At 43.8% G+C, this 8992-nt stretch overlaps 1 pseudogene across 1 annotated transcript; it reads right to left on the minus strand.

Annotated features, from left to right (window-relative positions):
- Positions 1-1437: 1437 nt before the first annotated feature.
- Positions 1438-3499, minus strand: LOC308515319 (RING-type E3 ubiquitin-protein ligase PPIL2-like; annotated as a pseudogene). Its single transcript has 2 exons — positions 2981-3499; positions 1438-2545 (listed from the first exon to the last, which is right to left on the minus strand). The product of its transcript is annotated as an RING-type E3 ubiquitin-protein ligase PPIL2-like (transcript).
- Between the last annotated feature and the right edge of the window lie 5493 nt (positions 3500-8992).

Consider the following 8992-nt stretch of genomic DNA (forward strand, 5'->3'; position numbering starts at 1 on the left):
CCAGCCAAGTTCTGTCTTTATTGTCTTGTCACATCTGTATTTATACCAGTTGATTTTAATCCTATCAATTCTATTCCAAAGGTTAGGGCGTTTCTTATCTCCATTCCAAGGTTACTCTATTGTTCTATTAAGCTACAAGGAAGTAACTGACGTAGATTATTTTAAGTAAAGATTATGTAGTTTAAGCGTGATTGTTTGTAGTTAAAGTGATTAACTACCTGACTGGCACTTAGTTAAGGGGTTTTACTGATAAAAATCCTCACCTGGGGAAACAGCAGGCCCAGGGGTTCCCAAAGGTGTGGATGGAGTCGGCGAAGACGGAATGACACGGAGTCAGTGTTCAGTTGATCAGCAGTCTAGCCAGGTTCTAGCCAGGATCTCCAGCCAGGTTCTGTGTTTATTTCTCCTGCTACATCTGTATTTATACCAATTGATCTTTTCTTCTTCTTTTTTTTTTTAATTTTTCAAAAGTCCTTTAATTTACCTGATGACCTCACCAGGTACTTAAAAAATCCAAGTGCTTTTAATTTCTGGAAAACTACAATTTAAGCTCCAAAATAACCTATAGAATATAAACCTCATTTGTCAAAGGCTCTGGGCCGACCTGGGGGCCGCTCCCTGGGGCTGCAGCCTGGCCTAGCCCGGAGGCCCCCTCTGAGCTGGACTGCCAAACACGAGCACACAGCCTCCCCCCCGCCTCTGTGTCAGTGTGAGGTTCAGAAATAAAGCTTCCATGTCCAGCATCTCCTTTGCAGTAGCAGGTGCTTGACTCTGCTGCTGAACGACAGGCCCTGGGGCCAGCCACTCCCACGGGAGCACAGGGTCTCCTCCAGAGGCAGCCGGGGCCCTGTGCTGTCACACACCCACCTGCCTGCCACCTCCTGGGTCTGTCAGGCTCTTGGAGACAGCGCTGGTGCAAAAAGCCTTTCCCGAGTGAGTTCACAGACATCTGTAGCTTGGAGGGTGGTATGAAGGGGTCCTGAAGAAGCGAGGGACCACTGTGACTGAAGGTGCAGAGGAGCTAGACAGCTGCCGGGCAGAGAGCCCACAGAGGGACGGGCACAGTGGAGAGCCACCGTCAGGTCAGCAGCTGTGGGAAGGTGACTCAGCGTCGGTGTGGCCGTGCACGAGGGCCAGAGGAGGAGGCAGGTGAGACGGGGCTTGAGCCTGGTGTTGAGCATCAGAGCTGGGAGGAGAGCCAGGTGCATTCTGGAAGAACTGTTGAGACTTACTGACGGAATTGAGGTTTGGGGTGAGAAACCAAGGATGAAACGGAGTTAGAATTCAGCGTGCTGAGCAGGAGGAGATGGTGGGCTGTGCCCACCCAAGGATCATAGCGTTGAGAAGAGGTGTGAGGGGAACAGGAATCTTTTAGAGCCCCAGGGTAGAGGAGACAGCTCCTGGGAGAAGGCAGCTTTCCCGGCTTCTGCAGGCACTTCAGGAGAGCTGAGGTAGTGTCAACGTCAGGAGCAGGGAAGCCGGGCGGGCACAGGCTGGGTCCGAGCAGCAGGCCTGCTGCTGCCACTCGCTGAAGTCCTTGAAGCCTCCACTGGGCTGCTTCCTGGCCACGGGGACAGCTGCGCTGGTGGATGGTTCCTCATCAGCCGCACGTTTCGTGGCTGCAGGGTTGATGTACTTGCCCACCCCCTGGCGGTAGGTAGGGGGGCCCTGGCTCCCTGACTTGGACTGGCTTTTCTTCACTGTGCTCTCGGGGGCTGCCTCCGCGAGCTGTGTCTTCTTCCGCTCCCCGGCGATCTGCACATCAGCCTCCTCGCAGGGGTCCACAAGCACCATGGTGTAGTCGATGCAGATTTCATCCTTAAGGCGGTCCGTTTTGGGGTCACTCTCCAATTCTCCACGGCTGTTACTGTGTCAAAACCCCCAACGACCAGCCCGAAGATGGTGTGCTTCTTGTCGAGGTAAGCGCAGGAGCGAAAGGTGATAAAGAACTGAGACTTGTTGGTGTTGGGCACCGAGTTGGCCACCGAGTTGGCCATGCTGAGGATGCCTCGGCCCATGTGTGAGAGGTTGGGCCGGAACTCATCTTTGAAGGGATTTTCCCAGTAAGACTCCCCATCCGTGCCTTCGCCAGTGGGGTCACCTCCCTGGATCACAAAATTCCTGATAGACCTGTGGAAGAGGGTGCCATCGTCATGCTGCTTCTTGCAGAGCTTGATGAAGTTTTTGCAGGTTTTTCGTGTCATGTCGCAGTGCAGCTCCAGGTTGAGGTCGCCCCCGTTGGTGTGCAGCCGCACGTAGCCCTTCTTCTTCACAAGCTGGTAGCGCAACACGTCCTCGTCTGTGGGGGCTGCTTCGTGGGTGGTCTCTGGAAGCAGGGTGGTGGAGGTGAAGGAGGCGCTAACCTTCCCAGCGGAAGAGTGGGCCGCATTCAGCTTGTCCTCCTTCTTCATCTCTGGGGCTTTGATGGTGGCCGTCAGGACCTCATCCCCCTTGAACTCCTTGTAGAGCTCCTGCAGTGTTTCTCGGGTCTTGGCCTTGGTATTTTTCAAATAATGAGATGGGTCCTGTTTGGCCTTTTCTTCATCTGGGTGTTATGGGTTCACTCAGCGAGATAGACCACCGACTCAGAATTTAAATTTAAGAGCCTTTCTTGAGCTGGCCAGCTGACTACAGTTACAGCACCCTGCCGAAGCAGAGGCTGAACTGCAGTGCCTACTACAGGAGTTACATTTTATTGTTAAATTCTGTGGAGGCCCAGAGAAAAATGTGTCTTTCAAATTCTGGGCCCCCCAATATGGAGGAAACTCTCTTTATCTATACTTTTTCCAGTCCTTTGTCTCCCAAATTTGGAATGAGACTTCCGGGCCTTCTGAGAAAGAAGGCCTGCATGCTGGGAAGGGGCCATGAGACCATATCTCAAGGCCTGGCCTGATGTCAGTACCTTCCTGTCTATATGTCTTAGGAACAGACAGCACAGCATGACCTGTCTGGCCAAAGCGCCAGACATGCAGCCCAGCACATGGGTTGGTTATTTTCATGTTATTCTTAACATGAAAGAAGTTGGAGACTTTGAATTTGTCCAGATTTGTAGGGTCCTGGAGGGTGATGGTGTCCTGCCGGGAGAAGGGCTCGTCTGTCAGCAGGCCTCGGAAGTTCTTGGCCTTGATACTGAGCTGCTCCACTGCCTCATAGGCACAGACATTGGCAGTGGTCCTGATGGCCACGATGTAGGTGTTGTTGGTGAACACGGTGTACAGCACTCGACAGTGGTACTTCTCTTCACTGTTCTTTGTAAAGTTCAGTTGCTGAGGTTGGTCCCGTACTTCTTAAGCCAAGGAAGGATGTTTAGCAAGTCAAAGACGACGCCTTCAGGGGTGCAGACTGGGTAGCTGAAGGGCTGCAGAGAGAGACTGCAGTGGTCAAAAGGTAAAGGATGAAAATTTGTTTATGGAATACCTGGTTTCTTGCCACCATAGAAGTGAGTGTATTCAGCACAGGTAATGTACATCTTGTCTTTCTGGTGCTGTCGCTTCCCCATGGTGGCCACAGCGCAGCCGCGGCAGCAGGACCAGCTATGGGGGAAAATCGTCAACATACGACCCAGCCAGCCACATTCCCCGAGTTCCAGCCAAGATCCTTAAGTACTTCCCATATCAGTTGATCTTAATCCTATCCATTCTTTTCCAAAGGTTAGGGCATTTGTTAGCTCCATTCCAGGGAGTAAAGATTATGTAGCTTAAGCGTGATTGTTTGTAGGTAAAGTGATTAACTACCCGCCTGGCACTTAAGGGGTTTTACTGATAAAAATCCCCACCTGGGGAAACAACCTTTCTCGGAGAGGTGACCTTGGTTAAAATACATAGTGCTAAGAAGGGGAGCAAACATATTAAGAACAGTACGCCATATACACCAGGTCCCTTGAGACATAAGCTATGCAGATGTTTCTTCCCTGCAGCGACTCAGGGTGGCTCGGCTTCCAGCTTCACTATATCAATGCAAACTCTACGTTTTGTCAGCTAAAGTAAATCATGTCTTTTTCCTAATGGTGTAGAATCCTTTGCACTCTCTCAGGAGTGCACTTTGAATTCTTCCTTACCGTGTATTTCAGGGCCATGAGTCAGGTTGGCATTCCTTTCTTACTCTGCTTCTGCTCTGGTACCCATTTACTTTGCCCAAACTTCTTCTCAATCTTATTTCCTTGGTGAAATACCTACTTCAATACTTTTCTATGGAACTTTGGTACTTGCCTTATAAATTTCATTTCATGAAGTTTCTGACTTTATCATCAATATATTTTTTATTAAACTAGAATCACCAATTGGACAACCAAGAGTAACTTAAAGAGATGAACTGATGTCAGAAAGGGATTCTGTACATCATTCTCCAGTAAAATAATCTAATGGGGACTCAAAGGATTGTATGTCTAGGAAGCAAAGCACACCTGCTTAAGAGCAATAAGCAATGCCATATTAATCCATTTGATTTTTAGTAGGGTTAATGGACTGGAAACTACCTGAGGACAAAGATTACACCTATTAGGGGTATATTTAAGTTGCTCTAAACACACAAAAATATTGGCAACTATATGAATATATGTTAATTCATCTAGTAGTCATTTTTATATCTATGTATATCATCGTTATATTGTACATTTTACATTTAAAACCATTTAAAAGAAAAGAAAAGAAAAATGGAATAGATGAAATATTTGTGAGTATAAGTAAATATTGACAGTTAAATATTCACATTGGTGCTAAATTAGCATTTGAGTCTACCATAAGAAGTCAATTTGTTTTGAAAGTTGTCCCAACTGCATATTATTTTGTTATTAAAAAATAAGAGCACTTTATGATTGTGATAGCATAGTAAGCTGGGCTAAATTTTTAGATAGAGAGCAGATATCTATACTAATAAAAGGGTAATATGCTCATTAGACCAGACCTCTTCTGGACATCCTTCTGGACAAAGCCATGGTGGCGGGGCTGAGGCAGAGGCAGTTAGGGGTAATCAGACTGGCAGGGGAGCAGTTAGGGGCATCAAACAGGAAGGGGAGCAATTAGGGGTGATCAGGCAGGCAAGGGAGCAATTAGGGGCAATCACACCAGCAGAAGAGCAGTTAGGGGTGATCAGGCCAGCAGGCAGAGAGCAGTTAGGGGCAATCAGGCCAGCAGGGGAGCAGTTAGGGGCATCAGGAAAGCAGGCAGAGTGGTTAGGGGCTATCAGGCAGGCAGGCAGGCAGGTGAGCAGTTAGGAACCAATGGTCCCGGATTGTGAGAGGGATGTCCAATTGCCGGTTTAGACCCTGCGGGATTGGGCCTAAACAGCAGTCAGACATCCCCCAAGGGGTCCCAGATTGAAGATTGTGCAGGCCAGGCTGAGGGACTGCCCCACATGCATGAATTCCGTGCACCAGGTCTCTAGTTAGTTTTTAACTAACATGAAAGCATTTCTTTAACTTCTGGACCACTTGGTTATAGATTTATTTCATTAAAATAAGAAAATAATCAACATATTCTAGTTACTTAACATTAATAAATCTTTATAAAACATCAGACATGAGATAAAAATGACAGTTGCCTGATCATTCTAAGTAAAAAATTATAATATGACCTTCCAAATAGAAATAATAATTTAAAACATTTTGGTTTGAGTACCTTTATTTTCATATTTTCTTCTAAGGACAAAAATGGCTTCTACATAACTTTCAGGTAGAGGCATGGACTAGTTCTTCACCTGTCATAATGCTTCAGTTACAAATGATCAGATGAAAAATGCAGCTTTGCTGAACACCCACTGCGAGTGGGCCAACAGAGGAAAGGGAACTTTCAAAAGCTCTTGCCAGCTTGCAGTCTCCAGTGGGGTTTCCCCTAGGATATTCATAGCTTCAGGGCAGAAGGAAGCATAGGAAACCTGCCTATGCCATGCCTTTCTTCCTGGTGTGAGCAGAAAGCTGTTTAAACCTAAATAAAAAACCAGGGAGGCAGAAGTGGGTAATTTATGTGCAACTAAAACTGTAATTAGCTATAGGAACTTGGGCGCTGACTGGGTTGCTTTTTGAAAGGCTGTATTTTATACTGTCATACCCCTCCCCAAAAAGTCATAGAAATGATGGAATCAAATTGAAGAGTGTTATTTGGACAGAATAAATGGAATTTTTAAATAGCCAAATATAGTTTTTCAAGTTGTTGTCTTATTTCATAAATTTAATTTGAGCAAGACAGAATTCCTACTGGAAAAATTGATTTAATAAGCATGACGATGGACTGTGGTGAAAGAGGTGCATGTAACACAAAATGTAAAACCTGTGATGCAGGAAGTAATGGTTTAATAAATACTAACAATTGTGAACACATTCAAAGTACAATAGGATTTTACAGGATTTTATAGCCAGAGTTCAGCTACAGGTACAAATATCACAAATTAGCAGTTAAGAACATTGACATACTAGTAGAATATGGAATCTGTGCTAATACTGTATATACTTGTTTACAAATGTTCAAATCCTGAGTGTTCACTTCTGAAATAATTTGAATTTGAAATGTTACATCAGTTATTTAAAAGTTATTTTAACAAAATTATATGTGCTTTTGTATATTTTATTTAAAAACATATATGTGATGACCAACATTCCATGTGGTTCAGGGTTTGGCTCTGGAAGAGGGGCCGCACGCAAATGACAGAGACTAGACAAGAAATAATAATTTGGAAATTGGGGGTCCAGGCGGGAGCCCAAAGCAAGAGGGAGGACTCCACTTGTGCTCAGGTCTTGCCATCCATTTATTCATTTTGGGATACATCTATAGTCCTTAGGCAGGCAATTTTCAGTAATAGACAGACTCTCTTATCAGTAAGTATTTACATGACTACCTGGTAGGGAAGTTGCTTCAGCTACCATTGTCTCTGACCTTTGCCAGGGCTCAAGGGTCACCAGCATTCCAGGCTCCTTGTCCACACCTTTCTGCTATTGAAGACAATAGGCAGCTTCATATATATATATATATATATATATATATATATATATAATATTTATCTATTATATTTGTCAGTATTCTATCTAATGTACAAAAAAATTATTAAACATATTTGAAATAATAAAAATTTAAGCATATTCTTTGTTAATTATCACCAGTTCATGGTTTTGTGCAAGCACACACTTGCTTGTGTTTGTGAGTATGTGTATATGTATGCATTTAAATACAAATGATGCACACAGTCTACTTTTGACCCAAAGTGCAATGCAATGTTACACTTGGATTACGGCAAATGTTATCAGTCTAAAAATTGCACTTAAACAGTATGAGAACTAACTGCAATATTCAACTATAAATTTTTTCCAAAAATTGCAATGCAATGTGAATATAGGGTTCAGTTGGTTATCAGGGATACTTCTATGCTGCGATGATTCTTCCCTTTTCTTTCTCATCTCTCATCTTCCTTCTCATTTTATTATATTCTGAAAATATTCTTGAAGTATAAAAAGATGATTTAAAATTAAACTTACCTGGTTAAGGGGAAAATAAATGTTATCTATGATGTCATTTAAAAGTGAAATTTGCAAGAAATATTTTGGTTAGGGTGAGGTCATGATACCTGAAGCTACATTAGCTATTGTTATGGGTTGGCTCAGTGAGATAGACCACCGACTCAGAATTTAAATTTAAGAGCCTTTGTTAAGCTGGCCAGCTGACCACAGCGCCTATCTCCCCCTCTGGGAGCTTTGGAGCATGTGGCAGAGACCAAGGGTGCAGTATGATCCTTTATAGCAAAACAGTGTTAAAAAAAATACAAAGCATTTCATTAGCTGTTCCTTAGAAGTTCACAGAAAGTTCATAAGAACAAATGGGTGGTAAACAGAGTCACTCCTGGCTGGAGCATATCATAACACAATTGTTTTTCTAAGACAATCTAGCAATTTTTCTCTGCCACGGTTCCTGACCCTAATACAATCAGTAACCCTTCTATCCCGCAGTCCCTCCCCCCAACACTATCATATAACTATCAGGTGGCAAACCTTAAGGTTAAAGTGTATATGCAGCAGATTTTAGAGTGAAAAGATCCTGTGTCCTTAATATTCCACTACGGAACTCTTATTTATGGGATATGACTAAGTAAAAGCATGTGAAGTGGCCATATTGAGCTATAACTGGATGGTTGCTAACAAATATCACTTTTGTTGACAATAAAATTAAACCTATAAAAGCTGCTAAATTGACTTTTTTAATGTACTAAAGAGGAACCAGACATCCAGACTCGAGAATCCAAGATCTCATAAAGAAAGTATATTCAATGATGCGGACCTTCTATCCATTGCTGCTATTTATTCACAGAACATTTACTGATAAACATTAAGTACAGGGCTACAAAGTATTTTAAGAGTCAAGGTTTTGCAGAAAAAATAAGTTGAAGACAAATTAGTCAAATTTTCAACACATGAAAAAGTCTGAACAGCTGAACAGAAAGCAGGCATGAAGGGTCTAAAAAGCAAATTTAGCCATCTGTCATTGTTGAGAAGTCAACAACTGGAGCTAAAGGTCAGCCCAGAAAAAATAAAACTTGTAAAAACTCCTGGCTTTCAGCTGAGAACACAAAACACCTAAGGCCTAGGCTGCCGGGAGCCGGTCCATGCTTGCTGTTTCAAGGGACCTGGCATATATGGCATACTGTTCTTAATATGTTTGCTCACCTTCTTAGCGCTGTGTGTTTTAACCAAGGTCACCTCTCCGAGAAAGGTTGTTTCCCCAGGTGGGGATTTTTCCCTGAAGTCAGGGAGGGGATGCCTCTCCTAGAAAGGTTGTTTCCCCAGGTAGGAATTTTTCCCTGAAGTCAGGGAGGGGATGCCTCTCCTAGAAAGGTTGTTTCCCCAGGTAGGAATTTTTCCCTGAAGTCAGGGAGGGGATGAAATCCCTTAACTAAGTGCCAGGTGGGTAATTAATCACTTTAACTACGAACAATCATGCTTAAGCTACATAATCTTTACTCCCTGGAATGGAGATAAGAAACGCCCTAACCTTTGTAATAGAGATTGATAGGA

The sequence above is a fragment of the Myotis nattereri genome, assembly GCF_964212035.1.
Source record: "Myotis nattereri genome assembly, chromosome: 3".
Classification (NCBI taxonomy): domain Eukaryota; kingdom Metazoa; phylum Chordata; class Mammalia; order Chiroptera; family Vespertilionidae; genus Myotis; species Myotis nattereri.